This window comes from Pongo abelii, chromosome 22 (genome assembly GCF_028885655.2).
Source record: "Pongo abelii isolate AG06213 chromosome 22, NHGRI_mPonAbe1-v2.0_pri, whole genome shotgun sequence".
Classification (NCBI taxonomy): domain Eukaryota; kingdom Metazoa; phylum Chordata; class Mammalia; order Primates; family Hominidae; genus Pongo; species Pongo abelii.
In genome coordinates this window covers 43,446,206-43,465,766 of record NC_072007.2, presented here as the reverse complement: position 1 = coordinate 43,465,766, position 19,561 = coordinate 43,446,206, and the positions used below count along the sequence as shown (strand labels likewise).

Sequence of the window (19,561 nt, the reverse complement as noted above, 5' to 3'; positions counted from 1 at the left end):
AGATTCCCTCTCCTACTCAAAATGACTTAAACTCCTCCGATTTAGCAAATATTGGTTGAACATCTCCTACTGTATTTAATGGAATGTAAGAGATCATCGACTGTAAGGCATGCCGTTATTTTAAGAGGCTCTAAGAAAAGAGCTTCCAACTCAGCTATGACACTCTGTGAAATGTAAGACTTTCCTAGGTCAGAAACACAGAAGTGTAAAAAGAATGTTGGTCTCGGGATGGGTACCATGTGCACTGTAGCTTAATGGGCATAGAGGGGCATCATGATATAGAAACTGCCCTGGTTCCCAGCAGAGGAGAAAAAGTGTGTAAAGCAATGGCAGTGATAACAAGCAAAAATAGGACAGGGGAGAAAGCCAAGAGTCTTCAGACCACAAGAGAAGGAGAGATTAATTCTGGTAGGGAGGTATCAAGGAGGCCTTCCTGGATGAGGGGGTGGCATCTGAGCTGGGCTCAGAAAAAGGTGGGGCTTGAACTATTGGGGATGAAGGGAGAGGCATTTCCGGCAAGTGGGAACAGCACAGGCAAAGGCTCTGAGAGGTCCTAGAAATATATTGCAATTTTCGGGGGTTGTAAGATTTATGGGTGAGGATAAGGAAAAAGTAGAGAATTAGAAAAGCAATGAACTTACCCTTTTACCCAGAAATCCCCCTCCTAAGTGCATGGCCAAGAGAAATTTGCCCTCAAGTGCACCTTTTCCCTTTAGGAAAATCCACCTGGATGGACAGCAGCAGAGGGAGGAGGAGCAGGACAGACCGGAAGAGAGACAATGAGGTTCTGAACCTAGATGGTGGCAAGGGAGCAGAGAAGGGCAGGTGAATGGCGCTGTAGGGGATACTGTAGCAGGACGGTTGACTGGACTCAGCAACTGGGGAGGGAGTAGGCAAAAAGAGAGCCTGGGAACTTAGGACAAGAAGCAGGGTATTTTTTTTTTCAAGGGAGAGGTAAGCAACAATGATTTACTTGTTCTTACACATGAAACTCTCCAGGGCACTACACCTGCATTTAAATCACTTGGCTCCTGGGACATGGCTCTCCTCCCATTTCTCTTTTTGTCCACTCCCTCTTCATTTGTCCTCTGCCCTCTTGGTATGACTGTTCCTTGGGGCCCTGTCTCCAGGTCAGGAGGCCCCCGCCCTGCAATCACCCTTCCTGGGAGTCTTCACTTCACCTGTGATCTCAAGACCTCTCCCTCCTGCCTGACTCGTGCCGAGCTTGTGGAACATCTTCCCTTGAGGGTCGCAGTCCATTCGAGGAGGTATTTTCCCCAGGAAATCCCTTATCTTTGGGAATCTCTTATTTTCCTTGTGCTCCCTATATGGGTGGATGGAGAACCACTCTCCACGTGGTTACTCAGTCCAGAAGGGCGGCTGTCTGTCCAAATGTGCCTCTTCCTTTCACTTCCTCTATCCAACAAGCTTCTTCTGCCCACCTCCCTTTCATGCTCCTTTCACATGCTCTTGGCTCACCGTTTTTTTCTTTAATTTTTTAGAGACAGAGTCTTGCTCTATCACTCGGGCTAGAGTGTGCTGGCACGACCATGGCTCACTGCAGCCTTGACCTCCTGGGCTCAAGCTATCCTCCTGCTTCAGCCTCCTGAGTAGCTGGGACCACAGGCACGCACCACCATGCCTGGCTAATTTTTTATTTTTTGTAGAGACAGGGGTCTCTTTCTTGCCCAAGCTGGTCTTGAACTCCTGGCCTCAAGCAATCCTCCTGCCTTGGCCTCCAAAATTGCTGGGATTGCAGGCTTTTGCCACTGCGCCTGACCTGGCTCACCTTTTTTGCTCCTGGGCATTGCTCTGACAACTGCAAAAACAAGCTGTCACCTGACAGCTGTGGCAGTGGGTATCTGCTGTGGCAGGCTTTCTGTCCAAGCCTGCGGGGACCTGCCTAGCTATTTTGGCTTGTGTGTAAACTTGGAAGCTCAAGGGAGGTGGCTTTCCTTGGGGGCAAACTTTGACCAATAGGGGCAGGAGCTGATGAGCTCATCTTCCTTCCATCCATGTCTTGGGTGGACAATTCTGAGGCATCTTTCACACGCTTCCTCACGGGGTCTCCAGGGGATCCAGTCCCAACAGCCCATGGAGGTAACCAGGCCAATAACACCACACTGGGATGCCTCTTTCTCCTCCCTCTATTTTTAAAATTTTTAATTTTAAAAATTTTTTGTAGAGATGCAGTCTCCCTATGTTGCCCAGGCTGGTCTTGGCCTCCTGGCCTCAGGCTATTCTCCTGCCTTAGCCTCTCAAAGTGCTGGGATTACAGGTGTGAGCCACCACACCAAGCCCACCTCCTTCTTTCACTCTTCCCAGCCCCCATTGCTGTTCCTTGGCATCAATTCCTAAACAGCCTGCACATCAGCCTTGTCACAGGTCCTGCTTCTGTGGGGAGCTCAAGCTAGGACACCCCTGGAACACTCCCCAAGTCTCTTCCTTCCCATCCAGCACCACTTCCCTAAGTCACAACTGCACCACCTCTCATCTGGACTGCTCACAGCAGGTACCTAGTTGATTTGCCTCTAATCTTGTTCTGTTGTAATCCATTGACACATTTTAGCCAGGATGGTCTGTATTAAATGAAAATCTGTCTATGCCTCTTTTCTGCTTTAAGTCCTAGAGAAGAAGCATCTCATTGCCTACAGAATAAATTCCAAGCTCTATAGCATGGAACACGAAACATCTCATCAGCTGTCCTCTCCCACCCTCTCTTTCCTGCCTTACATTTCATTTCTTCCTCCTGTTCAATAGTGTGTTGCTCCAAGCTGCTTTCAGTTTGTGTGCATGTGCCACACTGTTTCATGTCTGGGTGCTTTTGGTCATGCTCTTGCCTGGATGCCACCACCTTCTTTGGCCTGGCCAATCTCCACATGTTCTTTAAGCCTTGATGTGAGCATAATCTGTGGCCATCCCTGGTGCTCTGCTGTGGTGCTCTGCTTAGCCTTACCGTGGCCTGATTCCTCTGTGAAGCAATGCTCTGTTTATCTGAGTTCCTTCAGGGGAGAAACCACATCTAGTTAACTCTAAATCTCCAAATATATAGATATAGATATAGATATATCTCCAAATATATCTATATATGCATTTGGAGATTTAGAGGTAACTAGATATGAGACAGAGTCAGGCTCTGTTGCCCAGGCTGGAGTGCAATGGCGCCATCTCAGCTCACTGCAACCTCCACCTCCCGGGTTCAAGTGATTCTCCTGCCTCAGCCTCCCAAGTAGCTGGTATTACAGGTGTGCACCACGACTCCCGGCTAATTTTTGTATTTTTAGTAGAGATGGGGTTTTGCTCTGTTGCCCAGGCTGGTTTTGAATTCCTGACCTCAAGTGGTCTGCCCACCTTAGCCTCCCAAAGTGCTGGGACTACAGGTGTGAGCCACCATGCCTGGCCAAGAAATATATTTTTGCACTAAATTCTAAATTAAATCCCTGTTGATAAAAGCTTTCTGTTGGCCACATTTGTCATAGTCGGTGGTCCCATGGAATTGCAGGCTGCTGAGAAGCACTGGGGAGGAAGGCACGTGGAATTTGTCTTCAGCTGCCCTGGGCAAGAGGGGATGAGACCTCGTCTGTGGGTTGCTTTGCCTTTGCACTAGCCTCCTGGACCAGCGTCTAGGTGGCTCCTCTCTTTTTCATCCAAAACAGACACTCCACTTTCCAGCGCGAAAATCTGCATTCATTTCTTAGGGCTGCCACAACAAAGTACCCCAAACTGGGTGATTTAGAACAACAGATATTCACTGTCTCACATTTCTGGAGGCAAGAAGTCCAAAATCAAGGTGTCAGCAGGGCCATGCACCCTCCACAGCCTCCATCCTTCCCAGCCTCTTCCAGCTTCTGGAGGGAGGGAGTCACAGTCTCTATCCTTCCTGGCCTCTTCCAGCTTCTGAAGTTGGGGGAGCCACAGCCTCCATCGTTTCTGGCCTCTTCCAGCTTCTGGAGGGAGGGAGCCACAGCTTCTATCCTTCCCGGTCTCTTCTGGCAGCTGGTGGCCAGCAATCCCTGCCATTGCTTGGCCTGAGCTTCCATCACTTAACTTCGTGACTCTGTTGTCACATGGCCCTCTTCCCTCTGTGTGTCTCCAAATTTCCTTTTCCTTACAAGGATACCCATCATTAGATTTAGAGCCCACACTAATCCACGATGACCTCCTCTTAACTTGGTGACATCTACCAGGACCCTATTTCCAAAGAAGGTCACAATTGGCAGGGGCAGGAGATTAGTACTTCACTGGATCTTTTTTGGAGGGGACACAATTCAACCCTAAGAACTATGATTCACTGAACACCTTCTTTGAGTCAGGCACTATGGTAGGTAGATTGCACACAGAATCATATTTAATTTTCTTCACAATCCCACCAGGTAGCAGGCATTATCACCCTGATTATACATGTGAGGGTACCGAAGTTCAGAGAGGCCACACAGCTCGTTGAGAAAGAAAACTGGGCCAGGCGTGGTGGCTCACGCCTGTAATCCCAGCACTTTGGGAGGCCGAAGCAGGTGGATCACCTGAGGTCAGGAGTTCGAGACCAGCCTGACCAATATGATGAAACCCTGTCTCTACTAAAAATACAAAAATTAGCCGGGTGTGGTGGTGCATGCCTGTAATCTCAGCTACTCGGAGGCCTGAGGCAGGAGAATCACTTGAACCTGGGGAGGCGGAGGTTGCAGTGAGCCGAGATCACGCCATTGCACTCCAGCCTTCCAGCCTGGGCAACAAGAGTGAAATTCAGTCAAAAAAAAAAAGAGAAAGAAAACCCGCCGGGCACAGTGGCTCATGCCTATAATCCCAGTACTTTGGGAGGCCGAGTTAGGCAGAGCACTTGAACCCAGGAGATTGAGACCAGTCTTGCCAACATGGCGAAAACCCATCTCCACAAAAATACAAAAATTAGCTGGGACATGGTGGCGTGCACCTGTGGTTCCAGCTACTCAGGAGGCTGAGGTGGGAGGATTGCCTGAGCCCAGTAGGTGAAGGTTGTAGATCACGCCACTGCACTCCAGCCTGGACAACAGTGCCAGACCCTGTCTGAAAAAGAAAAGTAATAATAGAATAAATAAAAATAAAACCACTCTGTGGTGTGGTCGTGCACTATCAGACCCTGGGCTCTGTGAACAAGATGGTTTTGGGGGATACAAAGAAGGAGGCCAGGTCCTTACCTTCAGCAAGCTTAAATCTTTTTATCATCATTTTATTGTCTCTCACAGGAGGAGTCAGGATCAAAATATCCAAAGAAAAAGTAAGAATCTATATACAGGAAACAAATATGTGACGATGACTGGAGCAGCTCAGAATCAGAACTTGAGCAAGACCTAGGCTGCTTTGATTTTCTGAACGTCTCGAAATATTAGGGGTGAAAAACAAAATAAAAAAAGAAAAAAAAGAAGGAATACCAAAAGCAAGTTACATAAAGTATGAGATACATTACATGTTTCCAGTGAGCAAGTGAACAGTTTGACATGTCAAAGACACAATGTCAGAGCATTTAGCTTCAATTGGCGATAACCTGAAAAGCCTGAAAAGCAAAGCCTTCTGGGAATGTAAGCTCCAGTTCTGGGATGAACCCTGAAAAGGACAGAGTGAGCCACACGTGGTGGCCGGACCATGGGTAAGGGGTGAGCACTGCTGGGCTCCATTCTGCTGGAAGGACGGACAATCTCCCACTGCACAGTAACTGGTGTGAGGGGACCGGACGGTGTGAGGGTCAGTAAGGGGAGGGTCCACCCAAAGTAGGCTAATGGAGCAGTTGGTGACCCCATTTCCCCAGCTTTCAGCCAGAGATATCCCAGATGTCATGGGAGAGCCATTGGATGCTCTCAGCTCTGAATTTTCATGGCTCTGCCACGCTTAGCATCGGAGCAGTGATTTCCATCCAACATAGCAAAAATGTTTTCAGGGGGACCAAAAGCTTGTGGCTTCAGAATGAATCCAGAAAAAAAAAATCCCTGTTGTGGGCATGAAAGGAGCTGCCAGCCTCAAACACGGCTCCTTGGAGAAGACATTTGAGACTTAGATTCCAGGCAAAGTGGCACTTCACATTCCGTGTTCTGACCTTCTTGGAATAAATGTCTCCACCTGTGGCAGAACTACCTGGCTCTCCTCCACACCTGCTATTATCAGAATCTGGGTAGAGTTAGGAAGGGGTAGAGGTATCCTAGGTAAATTTTTTATAGGCACTAAGGCTGAGGTCCATCATTCTAAGCTTTGGGGTGGAGGTAGATGGGGAAGATGATAGTAAGTTGCCATTTCATGGGTGCTGATTCTTGAGGGCAGAGGAGTCCATTTAAGTGACTGGGAAGGAGGAGGCTCACATGCTGGCTTGGGTGGAGGGTGTGCCATTTTGCTAAATCTGAAGCATAGAGAGAAGAAGCTTCTGGTGGTTGATTGAGAAGACTGAGCCAGGCAGCATCCCTGGAGGCTCAAACTAGTAACCATTCCTGGGCCTTGTATCAACCTGTTGCCTTGCCATTTATTCCAGTTACATTTGCTGTGCAACAAACCACCCCAAAATGTAGTGGCTTAAACAACAATCATTTTATTATCTTTCACACTTACTGTGGGTCATAAATTCAGGAAAGGTTCAGCTGAGCAGTTCTGTCTTGGGGTCCGTCATGTAGTTGTAGTCAGAAGGTAACTAGAACTAGAAATCAGATGTCCAGAGTAGCCGGGGGCTGGTTGTACATCTCTCCCTCTCTGTGTAGTCTCACGAGCCTCTCCAGGAGGGCTTTCTGGGTCAGATTGTTTGAGCTTCCTCACAGCATGGCCGCATCGTGGGCCCATTCATGGCATGGTGTCTCAGGGCCATTCATGTTCCAATGAACAGGGTGGAAGCCACATCACCTTTAAGGACTCAGTGTTAAAGGTCATGCAGCATCACTTCCATCATTGATGACTGGCTGCAAACAAGTTATGTCTTGGGGTCCGTCATTCAAGGGGAGTGGGCATAGACCTCCCCTCTAGGTAGAAGGAGCATCAAAGTTCCATTATAGACGATCAGGTGAGATGGGAGATACTCTTGCCACCATTTCTGGAATGTTCACACACACACACACACACACACACACACACACACACACACACGTATATAAAATTTGGATATTTTATATATATGTATATCACACATATATTACATGTATGTTATATATTACATATAATATATAACATGTATTACACATATGTATATTATATCCAAATAATACATAAACATGGTATTTGGATATTACATATATAATATGCTGCATCCTACATCAAAACATTTTAAAAACAGAAAGTTTCTCTGCTGATCAATCAGTTCATCAGTGGTGGGGGAAGCTGCCTTTCTCTGGACAGTTCTCAAGGAGTTGGAGGCTTTCCTTTTGAAACTGAGGAGCTGGCAAGTTTCTCTTTTCTGAAGACATGTCAAGTGATTTTTGATGCCTAAGCCATAAATAGCATTCCTTCAGACATCACTTTAAAATGTTTTTTAGCTTGCTTATGTGTGTGGTTGGGTACATGACAAACAATCCTTCCCATTTCATTGATGAGGAAACTGAGGTTCAGAGAAGAGGCCCATGGCCCAGTGTAATAATAGAATGAGGACTAAGTAGGAGTAAGTATTTCTGGTTTCCATACTAAAGCCTCCACCAGGTGATCCTCAGGGGTGTGGGGAGACCATTCGTGGCTTTTGGGAGCTGTTTTGCAACGTCTGGGAGCTGATGATGCTTCAGAACTCATATAAAACTGAAAGCAGTTTGCTTCCTTGCTCAGAGACCACGGGTGGCTCCTCAGCATCATCAGGATCAGATCTAAATGTCTCTGCGGGATGTTCAGGGCCCTCCATGGTGGGATGTGCATATATATCTTTATACAAACACATATGTCATTCCTCAAAGTTAATTCATACTTGTCGGAGGCTGACAGGCATTTGACAAAGATCACAGTTTCTGGAAAGATCACTGTCTCTCTGCTTTCCACACCCCCAACACCCACCCTCTCTTCCTTGAAGAGCTCTTGCTGGTTTTAATAAAGGAGAGAGACCCACTGTGAAACTTCCTTTGTTCCATCGGAGGCCTGAAGCTGAAAGAGAGCAGGATCCGCTGTCTGGGCTGACAAGAGGAGGGCTGGGAGTTGGGGCAGCAGGCGGCTGAGGAGGCCGGAGGAATCTTGGGGAAGTTTCCATATGCTGGGGAGTTTCCAAAAGAACTTGAAGCCAACTGCGCTCTTTTGGACAGGGCTTGTTCTGTGCCGATCCACTATGTCTCAAGTGGCCCATAAAATTTTTACTACATTTTGTCCACCCGTGGATATTGTGACCTGACGTGACCCAGTCAGAAATCTGTTTTGGCAATGTTTTCAGAGGGGATTGGAATGGCCCGGGCCGCGGCCAAATTGACAGTGCTTGCTTTAATCAGGAATGATGGCTTCTGGTGGGATTCGGAGGCAGGGGGTGCAGGGAGCCGTGAACTTTGTCACAGAGCAATGACTTCTGTAAAATTCACAGCAGTTCCTTCCAATTCTGTCGGAATGAGCTGGAGTTACTACAAATGCGTCCTATGGACTGTAAGTAATAATGGGAATGGAGTCTTATTTCAATTCTGAACTCACAGAGGAAAAGCTAACTGGGTGAAATCATTTTAATTCTTTCAAAGTATTTTATCCTATCCTTTTATTTTAATAACTCAGACTTAGATGAATGGAAATACATGCAAAATATGGACCCTATTTTTGAGTGTCTTGCAGTTAATCTATTTGGGAGATGTGTCTTCTCAATTGTCACTGAACCTCCCATGGTTGGTGTATTAGGCTGTTCTTGCATTGCTATAAAGAAATACTTGAGACTGGATAATTTATAAAGAGAAGAGGCTTAATTCACTCATGGTGCTGCGGGCTGTACAGGAAGCATAAGGCCAGCATCTGCTTCTGGGGAGGCCTCAGGGAGCTTTTACTCATGGAGGAAGGCAAAAGGGGAGCAGGCATCTCACATGGTAGGAGCAGGAGCGAGAGAGAGAGAGAGAGAGAGAGAGAGAGAGGTCAGCGGGGCACGGTGGCACTTGCCTGTAATCCCAGGGTGAGGAGGGCAGATTGCTTGAGGCCAGAAGTTTGAGACCAGCCTGGCCAGCATGACAAAAACCCCATCTCTACTAAAATTACACAAATTAGCCAGGCATGTAATCCCAGCTACTTGAGAGGCTGAGGCATGAGAATCACGCCTTGAACGCGGGAGGCAGAGGTTGCAGTGAGCTGAGATTGCACCACTGCACTCCAGCCTGGGTGACAGAGTGAGTCTCTGTTTCAAAAAAAAAAAGAGAGAGCAGGGGGACATGGGGGAAGGTGCCACAGACTTTTAAACAACCGGATCTCCTGTGAACTTGGAGAGAGAGCTCACTTATCACCAAGGGTATGGCCCAAGCCATTCATGAAGGATCCACTGCCATGACCCAAATACCACCCACCAGGCCCCACCTCCAACACTGGAGATTACATTTCAACATGAGATTTGGGCAGGGACGCAGATCCAAACTATATAAATTGGTTAAGATGCCTTCAAGGAACACAGCGTACATGCAAAAATGCCTAGTTTCCAAAATGATAAACTCTGAAGCCCCCCAAAACTTTGATATTTTTCTCAGGGTTTCTAAGTGTGGGATAGTAATCAACAAGTTCATCTGTATTTTTATTCATCTCATTCAACTCTGGGAGGCCTTTGAGTCAGCATTTGATGATCTGTTTTATGACCGTTCTGGTATTGTGTAGTTACACTCTTTAAAGTCCAGGCTTCTTATATTTTGTCAATTTCTTGTTAACCTTTCGGGGGGGTGGGGGACAGGAGTTGTAGCCACATTATGAAGACCATGTCTGGCAACAGTAACACCATCCTGGTGAGTTCCACCTAATGTTAGGTGGGTCTATGTGATCTCCATAGAAATGGAAGCAAATCGAAAATTTTGTGATTTTGATGAAACTATATTAGATTAAAAAAAAATCCTCAAAGTGGCAAAAGCACTTTGCAGATGTCAGGGTATTTGAAGCAAGGAGAGAGTTGCCTCCATGATCACCACCACCATCATGGGAACCCTGTGAGTCGCGGCCATGTGGAAATATTGATCTTACTATACGAGCAAGGCCACCAAAGCAACCCTGGCCACTGAGTGGTGCCTTTTGGTTACTCCTGGTTCTGCCACTTTTTCACACACATGGCTTTAGCAAGTATGGCTCTTCAAAGACCTTCTTCTTGCTTTATTACATTTTCTTCTATGCTACAGGCAAAATAGGACTGGTGAGTGAATCAAAATTTACAAAAATCCAAGGCAAATGGCCACCAGAAATTTCAAATGCAGTTCGATTTGGTCAGATTTTTGGTATTTAAGTGAGCAACCAAAACAGATTTTGTTTTCTCCTGAAGCAGTGGTTCTTGCCATCGTGGAGTTGTGACCCTCACTTCTTGATGTTTTGTTTTGTGACATTTCCCCCATTTCTAAAAGTGCTATAAAATATGTATTTATAAAAGGCGTGCATATATACGTGTGTGTGTGTGTTTCAATGTAAGAGACATGGATTAAATTGTCTTTTGAAAATACGTTCTTGATTTTGCTATGCTGTTTAAGGAATTTGGAGGTGTTTTAAGCCAAGGTTTAAGAACAGCCTTTCCAGATGGATCAGCTGCACTACTTAGGCACTTGTGCAATAACTTTCCTCCAATTTTAGAACGTGGGAAACAACAGGAGACACTTGATGACTTTTGCTTGGCTGTGGTGGTGAGAAACTATGCCTTGGAGGATAAGGGTTGAGCTGTATGTAACACCACCTGGACATTTAATCTTCCTGGCCACCTGGACAGAGGTGGTTAGTTGCCTTGCTTAAAAAGCCTTTCTTCACCCCTTAGAACTCCGGACTCTTGGCAGGTGTGTGACTTCCTGGAAGTAAGACTACATTTTCCAGCCTGTTTTGCTGATAGGTGTGGTCATGTGACTAATTGTTGGCCCATTGGTCAGGTCCAACTCTTGTAAGCAAGAATTATAGCTCCTAAGGACCTTCTTTAAGAGGTTACTGGCTTAGGTCCCTCATGCATCTTCCTCCTTCCTCCCACCTGCTGCTTGGAATGTGGACACATGATTGGAGCTCCATTTGGGACCATGAGGATGAAGGCTATACTCCAGAAATGGCATAATTGAAAACTGGAAACAGCATAGATCCTAGGGGATGATAGAGAAGCCATCCCCCTACTGGAATGTCTGAATTCAGAGTCCCACATGATGGAAATAAACATATCTTTTGTAAGTGATTTATTTTGGGTTTCTTACTGGGAACCAAATCTGATTTTAATTTGTAAATTCCCCCTTTTTTCCTTAAAAGTTTATTTACCTGCTTGTAGTAACTCCTCCACACCAGAGCCATTCTTCCTACCAGGTGGTGGTTTTCTAGTACGTTCACTTAATCCGGTGTATTCAGTGGTTATTTTGTGCTTCTGTTCTCAAGTAATATGGCTACCTTTTAGCAGAAGCCTTTGCAATATTGCATCCCAAGCCAGTAGCTGAAAAACTTGTTTTGAAAAGAAATCCAGTCTCCTTCTCATTGCTTCTGAAAATTTCTGGTGTGTGTGTGAATGTGTGGGAGTGGGGTGAGCTTGCATTCCACTGGTTAATGCCTGTCACCTCTTTCTCCACCCTAGCCCCTAGCTTTTCCCTCCATCACATCTGAGGGTTTCTTCATTGCTACACTGCCTGCCACCCTTTTCCTACTGCTCTGCCCCAACATGGACACAGTCCCTTTCCTTCATTTCTTAACCATTTCCAACATAAGGCTAATGAAGTTTTACTGTACAATGGATTTTTATTGAAGATTTTGGAATATCAGAGTGTAATTACAGCACAAATTAAAAACTTATGACAAGGTTTCTATTATCACTGTTGTAAATGTTCTTCACCTACACTCACTCAGTGTCAGCTAGGGTGTCTTGAATGCTGACCTCCTAGGTGGGATCACATCCTCTGCAAGCTCACTCACTCACATGTTTGCACTCACAGTGTTGTGCTAATTCTTGGCTGAGCTCTCACCTGGGGCTGTCAGCAGCACACCTCCACAGGAACTCCTCATGTCACTTGGGCTTCCTCACAGCATGGCCGCCAAGTTTGAAAGGTAAACAACCTGAGAGAGAGTGAGTCAGGCAGAAACTGTATTGCCTTTGGTTACCTAGCCTCAGAAATCATGTAGCATCACTTTCACTGTGCATTCTGCTTGTCAAGGCAGTAAAAAGTCCTGCCCAAGTTCAAGGGGTTGATCCCTACTCTCCACCTATTGATGGAAAGTGACACTTTTTGGGAAGAGCTTGTAGGCATGGAGATATTGCTGTGGCCACTTTGAGAAAATGATCTGTTACACTCACCATGGGGCATCCTTTACCAGCCATCACTGCCCTTGGCCCCAGCCTGCTCCTAGGTTCCTGGGATTTTACTCTTCCTATGAAGTTCCTGTCCACCTCCAAAATTCTCAGGCTATTACTCTCAATGAAACTCCCATTTTTGTTGCCAACCCAAAGAAAACTGAAAGCACCTACTTTTTAATTATTATTATGCAGGGCCATTTGGCTCTCTTGGTCTCACTCTTTCTATTCCCAGGTCTGCCCTTGACCTTACTTTTCTAACTTATGTTACCTTTTTTAACAAGAGGCTCGTTAGCTAAAAGACCTATTCTCTTCTAAAGCAAAATGGGCATAAACAACAAGTGGGGGCTGGGTGAAGGGGATACAAAAGTTTCATAAGTTGCTAATTTATAATAAATCCCAAAGGAGATGTTCTTTCAAAAACCTGCTTTTGAAAAAAATTATCAACAGGGGAAAGCTTCTCAGGAGGGAAATAAAAACACTTGTAGCATAAGGCTGAGTTCCTAATATTAGTGAAAGACACAGTGGAAGGAGTGGTCGGTAGAAAATAGTCCCCAATCCCTAGAATCCAGGCAGGTCCCATCGTCTCAATGGAGCTTGGCCCCATCATCTGTGAAATGAGGAGCATGTGGTCTCAGCCACTCCCTGAGGTCCCAAACACTTGGACATTTGAGCCTTTTATTTCATACTATAAATACAAACATTCAGCAGGCATTTGCTTAGTATGGATTGTATTTAAGATTTATGAATTAATTAAAATATTAATATAATTACAATAAATATAGATAATTAGATACAGATATACTTTTTTGCCTGAAAGTCATCGCTGCAATTATGCTTGAGGCAGGGAATACTTTTCTTGGTGGGCTGGTTTTCGTGGGGATCTTTAAACCAAAGCTTTAATTTATAACAGGGTAGACTGTCCAGTAGTTTCCAAAAGCGTGGGAGGTGTCCTTGGTGCTGAATTACAAGCTCGGGGTCTGATAGTCAACACCAAGGATAAACATCTTTGCTTTTGATGGGATGGGGCGGAAGAGAGAGAGAGAGAGAGAAGAGAGAGGAAGGAAGGAGGAGGAGAAAGAGGGAAGAGGAGGAGGGAGGAGAAGCAGCAGCAGCAGTCACCACTGCCACATTCTTGAGTTGTCGTTGTTTTGTCTTGTTTTTTTGAAGGCAATAAGGGGTGTCCTGATCAGAGAAAGCCTAGAAAGAACAAGATTCTTAAAAAGCAAGCTGTGGCGCTGCTGCCCAGGCCATGGGCTCTCTCCAGAGCTTTTCGGGGCTTCCCTGTGTTGTCATGGGGATTAATTGGTCAATGTTTGTGGCGTATTTTGGAGTCACTTTAAGTTAAGCATGTGCAGGGAGCTGTGACTCAGATATGAAATTATTTTCAAAAGGAAAAGTGCGTGTTAGGGTTTGTGAGTGGTGGGGCTCTCACACATGTAATTTCATACCTAGAAAGCATTATTTTGAACTATATGATGACATCTTGCCAAAATATGTTCGCCATTTTTTGCTAAAACATTTTAGGTTAAAACTAAATTTGCAAAGTGACATCTCAGAAGAAGAATATACTGGAAATCTAGGAAGAAAGGAGTTAATAGGGTCTTTAACCGGCTTCCTTTCCTTCTTTTTTTTATTCCTCCATCCCCACCATCTCTTTTCCTTTCTTACACTGTATCTGCAGAAGAAAAACAGGCCTTGCCATGATCTAAAGTCTGTATTGGGTGATGAAATAGCTCAAGTTTCTTCAACCATTATTTATTCCATATCTTTTCCACCCAAAACATTAAATTTCAAGAAGCATGTCTTATTTATATTTGGAGTCATCAGAGCAGCTGGAATTTCATTCATTCATTTATTCATTCAACAAACATTCAATGAATATATATGCTGTACCAGTCTCTAGGCATGAAATAGTGTCTGGTAGAGCTTTAATGCTTTCCATGTAACAGGGAACTCTCACCTAATACCAATGCATCTGTTTTCTTAAATAATTACTTATCAGGAATTGTAACATCCTTAGACTCTTAGATTTACACTAGATGCATGCATATGTTTTATTAACTCAAAGTAAAACTTTGTGGCCACCAGTGGTTTCTGGTCATTTATATGTAATACAAATTGTGTCACCCTTGCCTTTAGTTCAGTTTTGCTTTTTACTTGATTCCTTCCCAGGTGAAAAGATGCTTCCTAGTTCTTGTCTTGCTCTGAAGAAGCAGGTTGGGTTGCTGGTCCAGGCTGGGCTGCCTCCCAGGTAACCACTAGTGTATCTTCCAGTCGCCCATTGAAGATGCTGATGGTCTTCAAGAAACTTCTCAGATCTGAAGAAAGATGCAGGGGTTAAAAATAATATTTGTGTTGAGTATTTAAAATTATTATTATCGGCCAGGGACGGTGGTTCACACCTGTAATCCCAACACTTTAGGAGGCCAAGGTGGGCGGATCACCTGACATCAGGAGTTCAAGACCAGCCTGGCCAACATGGCAAGACCCTGTCTCTACTAAAAATACAAAAATTAGTTGGGTGTGGTGGTGCGCACCTATAATTCCAGCTCCTTGGGAGGCTGAGGCAGAAGAATTGCTTGAACCTAGGAGGCAGAGGTTGTAGTGATCATGCCACTGTACTCCAGACTGGGTGACAGAGCGAGACTCTGTCAAATAAATAAATAAATAAATAAAATTACTATTATCAATTAGCTGGATGTGGTGGTGCATGTCTGTAATCCCAGTTACTCAGAAGGCTGAGGCTGGAGGGTCGCTTGAATCTGGGAGGTGGAGGTTGCAGTGAGCCGAGATGGCACCACTACACTCCAGCCTGGGTGATGGAGTAAGACTCTGTCTAAGAAATAAATAAATAAATAAAATAAAATTGCTATTATTATGGACAGGACCTTGTTTGCAAAACTACATAACAAAGTTAATATAATTCTATAAATATAATAGATATAATGATATCATGTTGTAATATTATATTGGTTTGCATAAACTCAAATCTGCCAACCTCTTTAATTCACAAAGAGCATACAGTAGGTGCTTTGCATGTACTCCACTCATGATAAATATTATTTGAATACTTGGATTAGCAACACATTTTCCCTCTGGATCTCTTTTTTTGTTTCCTGTGGAATTCATGCTGGTCCCAGCGAACCCTGAAGGACTAAATGTGGTAAAGTGCACGTCTGTATTTAACATTCACATGTCAGTAACTGCCAAGTTATAAACGAGCTGCTTTTCAGAGCCTTATTTGCTAAATTGCCACATGGCATTCACAGCATATTCCTCAATAAAATACCATCACACCCATCGTTTCCTGCGTATGTCAGAGTCTCCAACACCTACTACCACATCTGGCTTGTGCTGTGTGCTCAGTAGTGGAAAGAATGATAGGTTTTCCTTCTTTCTGCACGTTTTCTTCCATGGCTTCACCTCATGTTTTTCTTTTTTTATTTTTATTTTTTTTTAACTCTTCAAGATTCAGCTCAAATGTCACCCTTCTATGAAACTTTGCCCTACTGAGCCCAGGCAGAATTTATTTGCCCTTTTCTCAGCATCTTTTCCTTCCTTCCTTCCTTCCTTCCCTTCCTCCCTCCCTCCCTCCCTCCCTCCTTTCTTTCTTTCTTTCTTTCTTTCTCTTTCTTTCTTTCCTTCTTTCTTTCTTCTTTCCTTCTCTCTTTCTCTTGCTTTCCCTTCCTCCCTCCCTCTGTCTCTCTCCCTTCCTTCTTTTCCTTCCTTCCTTCCTTCTTTTCTTTCTTTCTTTCTTGCTTCCTTCCTTCCTTCCTCCCTTCCTTCCTTCCCCTCCCTCCCTCCCTTATTTCCTTCCTTCCTTCCTTCCTTCCTTCCTTCTTTCCTTCCTCCCTCCCTCCCTCCCTTACAATGGAGTCTTATTCTCTTACCCAGGCTGGAGTGCAGTGGCATAATCATAGCTCACTGCAACCTCAAAATCCTGGGCTCAAGCAATCCTCCCACCTCAGCCTCCTGAGAAGCTGGGACTACAGGTGCACCACCATGCCCAGCTAATTTTTGAATTTTTTGTAGAGATGGGGGATCTCAGTATATCGACCAGGCTGGTCTTGAACTCCTGGCCTCAAGTGATCCTCCTGTCTCAGCCTCCTGAAGGGCTAGGAGAGCCACCTTGCCCAGCATTTTGTTTCTTTTCTAAAAAAATTATTTTTATTTTATTAAAAAAATTTTTTTTTGAGATGGAGTCTTACCTTGTCACCCAGGCTGGAGTGCAGTTGTGAGATTTTGACTCACTGCAGCCTCTGCCTCCTGGGTTCAAGTGATTCTCCTGCCTGAGCCTCCTGAGTAGCTGGGATTACAGGTGTCCACCATCACGAATGGCTAATTTTTGCATTTTTAATAGAGATGGGGTTTCATCATGTTGGCCAGGCTGGTCTTGAACTCCTGACCTCAAGCGATCCACCCACCTTGGCCTCCCAAAGTGCTGGGATTATAGGCATAAGCCACTGTGCCTGGCCAAAAATTATTTTTAATATAATTTGTAGAGATAGGGTCTCACTTTGTTGCCCAGGCTGGAGTGCAGTGGCACAATCATAGCTCACTGCAGCCTCGAATCTCTGGCCTCAAGTGATCTTCCTGCCTCAGCCTCCCAAAGTGCTGGGATTATAGGTGTGAGCCACTGCACCTGGCATCCCCATGGTAATTCTCAATGTGTACCACTTGCCACATTGTATTTTGATGAATTGGTGACAATCTTGCTGGTGTAGCTGTGAACTTCTTGAGGGCAGGGGCCCCGATTCATTTACCAGCACATATCCCTAAGACCCAGCCCCACATGTTTGTTTGAATTCCAGGCCAGCCCAGAAAGAATTTAGCATAGCCTGTAGAACCTGTTATGGTGGGTCATATAAATTCTAGGCCAAAGTTCATTCTGAAGCTTAATTTTGGAAAGAGAAGTGTCCAGTAGCAGGGGCTGAGGGTGTGATGGGGGGAGCTTTTGGGGAGGGAAAGGTGAGGAGAGGAAGTGAATCCCAGGTGCTTCCAAGAACAGGCACAGTGATGGAGAGGCAGTGCTCAGTACCCATGATGAGGGCGTGAGTCCTCAGCAAGGACGGCCACTGGCATGTGAAGGACAGCCATCACCTTTGGCAACGAGAGAGCCTGTCAGTGGAAACCCACCTTCTTCCCTTCTCTGGCCAAAGGTGTGGTGCTTTGGGAGCCAGAGAATGTGCAGCTGGGTCTGCTTTGAAGATGCTCCTTGGTGCTGCAGGGGAGATTGTGTATGGGGCAACCCTTGGCCCTTGGTCTGCTCTGCACCCAGACATGAATTCACTTGGCCTCTGGGGACTAACACACTTTCTTCTGTGTGCTCTACTCCCCTTGTCTGAGAGGGATGCCCACACATACCTTCTGCACAAGTCCTGAGCTGCGCAGCGAAAGAAAAGCAGGCTCAGCGAAAGAAGAGAGAGTGGCTCAGCGAAAGAAAAGAGAGTGGCAATTGTGCCCCAGATGTCTCTTAAGAGACAAACCCCAAATTCATTTTGAGGGCCTTTAAGAGATGGCAGTGAACTGCTGGCTTTAGACCTGTCACTCCTTCTCCCAGCCCTCAACTTCCAGCAATATGGGTCAATTTTATAAAACTGAAAAGGTTAAATGCTGGCATTTCAACTTGGTTTTCCAATGTCCATATTCCCAGCACTCACAGACACATTTAAAGCAGGAAGTTGGTGGAGAAACAGAATGGGGTGATGGCGATGTGCTGGCCTGATTTTTTTTTTTTTTTTTTTTTGAGATTGAATCTCAGTCATCCAGGCTGGAGTGCAGTGGCATGATCTCGGCTCACTGCAACCTCTGTCTCCTGGGTTTAAGTGATTCTCCTGCCTCAGCCTCCCGAGTAGCTGAGGTTACAGGAGCGCACCACCACGCCTGGCTAATTTTTGTACTTTTGGTAGAGATGGGGTTTCATCATGTTGGCCAGGCTAGTCTGGAAATCCGGACCTCAAGTGATCCGCCCACCTTGGCCTCCCAAAATGCTGGGATTACAGGCTTGAGCCACCGCGCCGGGCCGGCCTGATCTTTGAACACTGTGTTGTTTGGAGGATGGCAGGAATCAAAGTCGCCCTGGTTAGTCTTTCTCCGCTTTGTTCTATTGGGTCAAACTTGAAAAAGAGAGATACCCCTTCTGGCCATTTGGGGCAGGGGGTGTGGAGACAAAAAGGGGTGGAGGAGAGAATATATTGAAAGACAAGACTGGGGAGACAGCTGAAGCCCAGTGACGGGCTACCGGGCTCTGTCTTGCTGCCGACCGGCCGGCAGAAGGCCAGGAGGAGAGCGGCGTAAACAGAGGCATCTGGTCCCCCAGCATGGAGCGGCGGGTCCGTGAACCGTGGCAGATGCAGCCTCAGCTGTGATTGGGCACGAGGCCTCGGTGTCCAAGCCTGGGTCACGCGCAGGGCCCATTTTAACTGTGACAGTGCAGTGTCAAACTGCCATTCTTTCTTTCTCGTGTGTTTTTTTTTCCTCTGAAATCTGCCAGCTCTCGGAAGCGGCCTAGACTTAGGCCCCTCGGGTTCCCAGGCTGGAGGAGGCGAGCGGGGGGAAAGGCAGTGAGTGACGTCCAGGGAGGGACGCTGAGGAGGGGGAGCCCGAAAGCCAGTAGCAGGCAGGCAAGATGTGAAAAGAAGGGCTCTCTGGGTTTTGCATCGTGGGCAGAATTAAGTTGAGATGAGGCACAGGTGCTGGGGTTAGCAAATTATGCAGAAGGACATTTTAAGGCTTTGCGCGTGAGGCGGAAGCGTGAGCTCTGGGAAGACATAAATTGTTCTTCGTCAAAACTTAGGAAGAAAGCCAGTGGCAGCTAGTTCCTCAAAAATCACTTGATATATTTGTGGAGGAAACCAAAAGAATGGAGGTGTCTTTGTAAGAGGTGTTGTGTTCTGGCAAAATGTGGCTTTGCTCTCTTGGCTCTCTGGGGTTTAATCAATACGACTACCCTCTCCCCGATGTTTGTCTTTGGGGAACTCTGGAGGAATGGGCCCTTTTCTGAAGCTGGTGACTCGGGTGGGTAACAGTTCTGAAACCTCTTCTGGAAGCAATTCATAACACCCTGCCTTTTCCATTTCAGGGTACCTCCCTCCCTTCCTTCCTTCCTCCCTCCCTCCCTCCCTCCCTCCCTCCCTCCTTTCCTTCCTTCTCTCTCTGTTAGAAAGGATGACATTAATTTCAGAACTA

General features: G+C 45.9%; 1 long non-coding RNA gene across 1 annotated transcript; it reads left to right on the top strand.

The window, feature by feature from the left end:
• The first annotated feature begins 731 nt into the window (after positions 1–731).
• On the top strand, positions 732–5,441 carry LOC134760824 (uncharacterized). Its single transcript, XR_010138821.1, has 4 exons — positions 732–825; positions 1,131–1,268; positions 2,375–2,512; positions 5,220–5,441. It is a non-coding gene; the product is annotated as an uncharacterized LOC134760824 (long non-coding RNA).
• Positions 5,442–19,561: the final 14,120 nt, after the last annotated feature.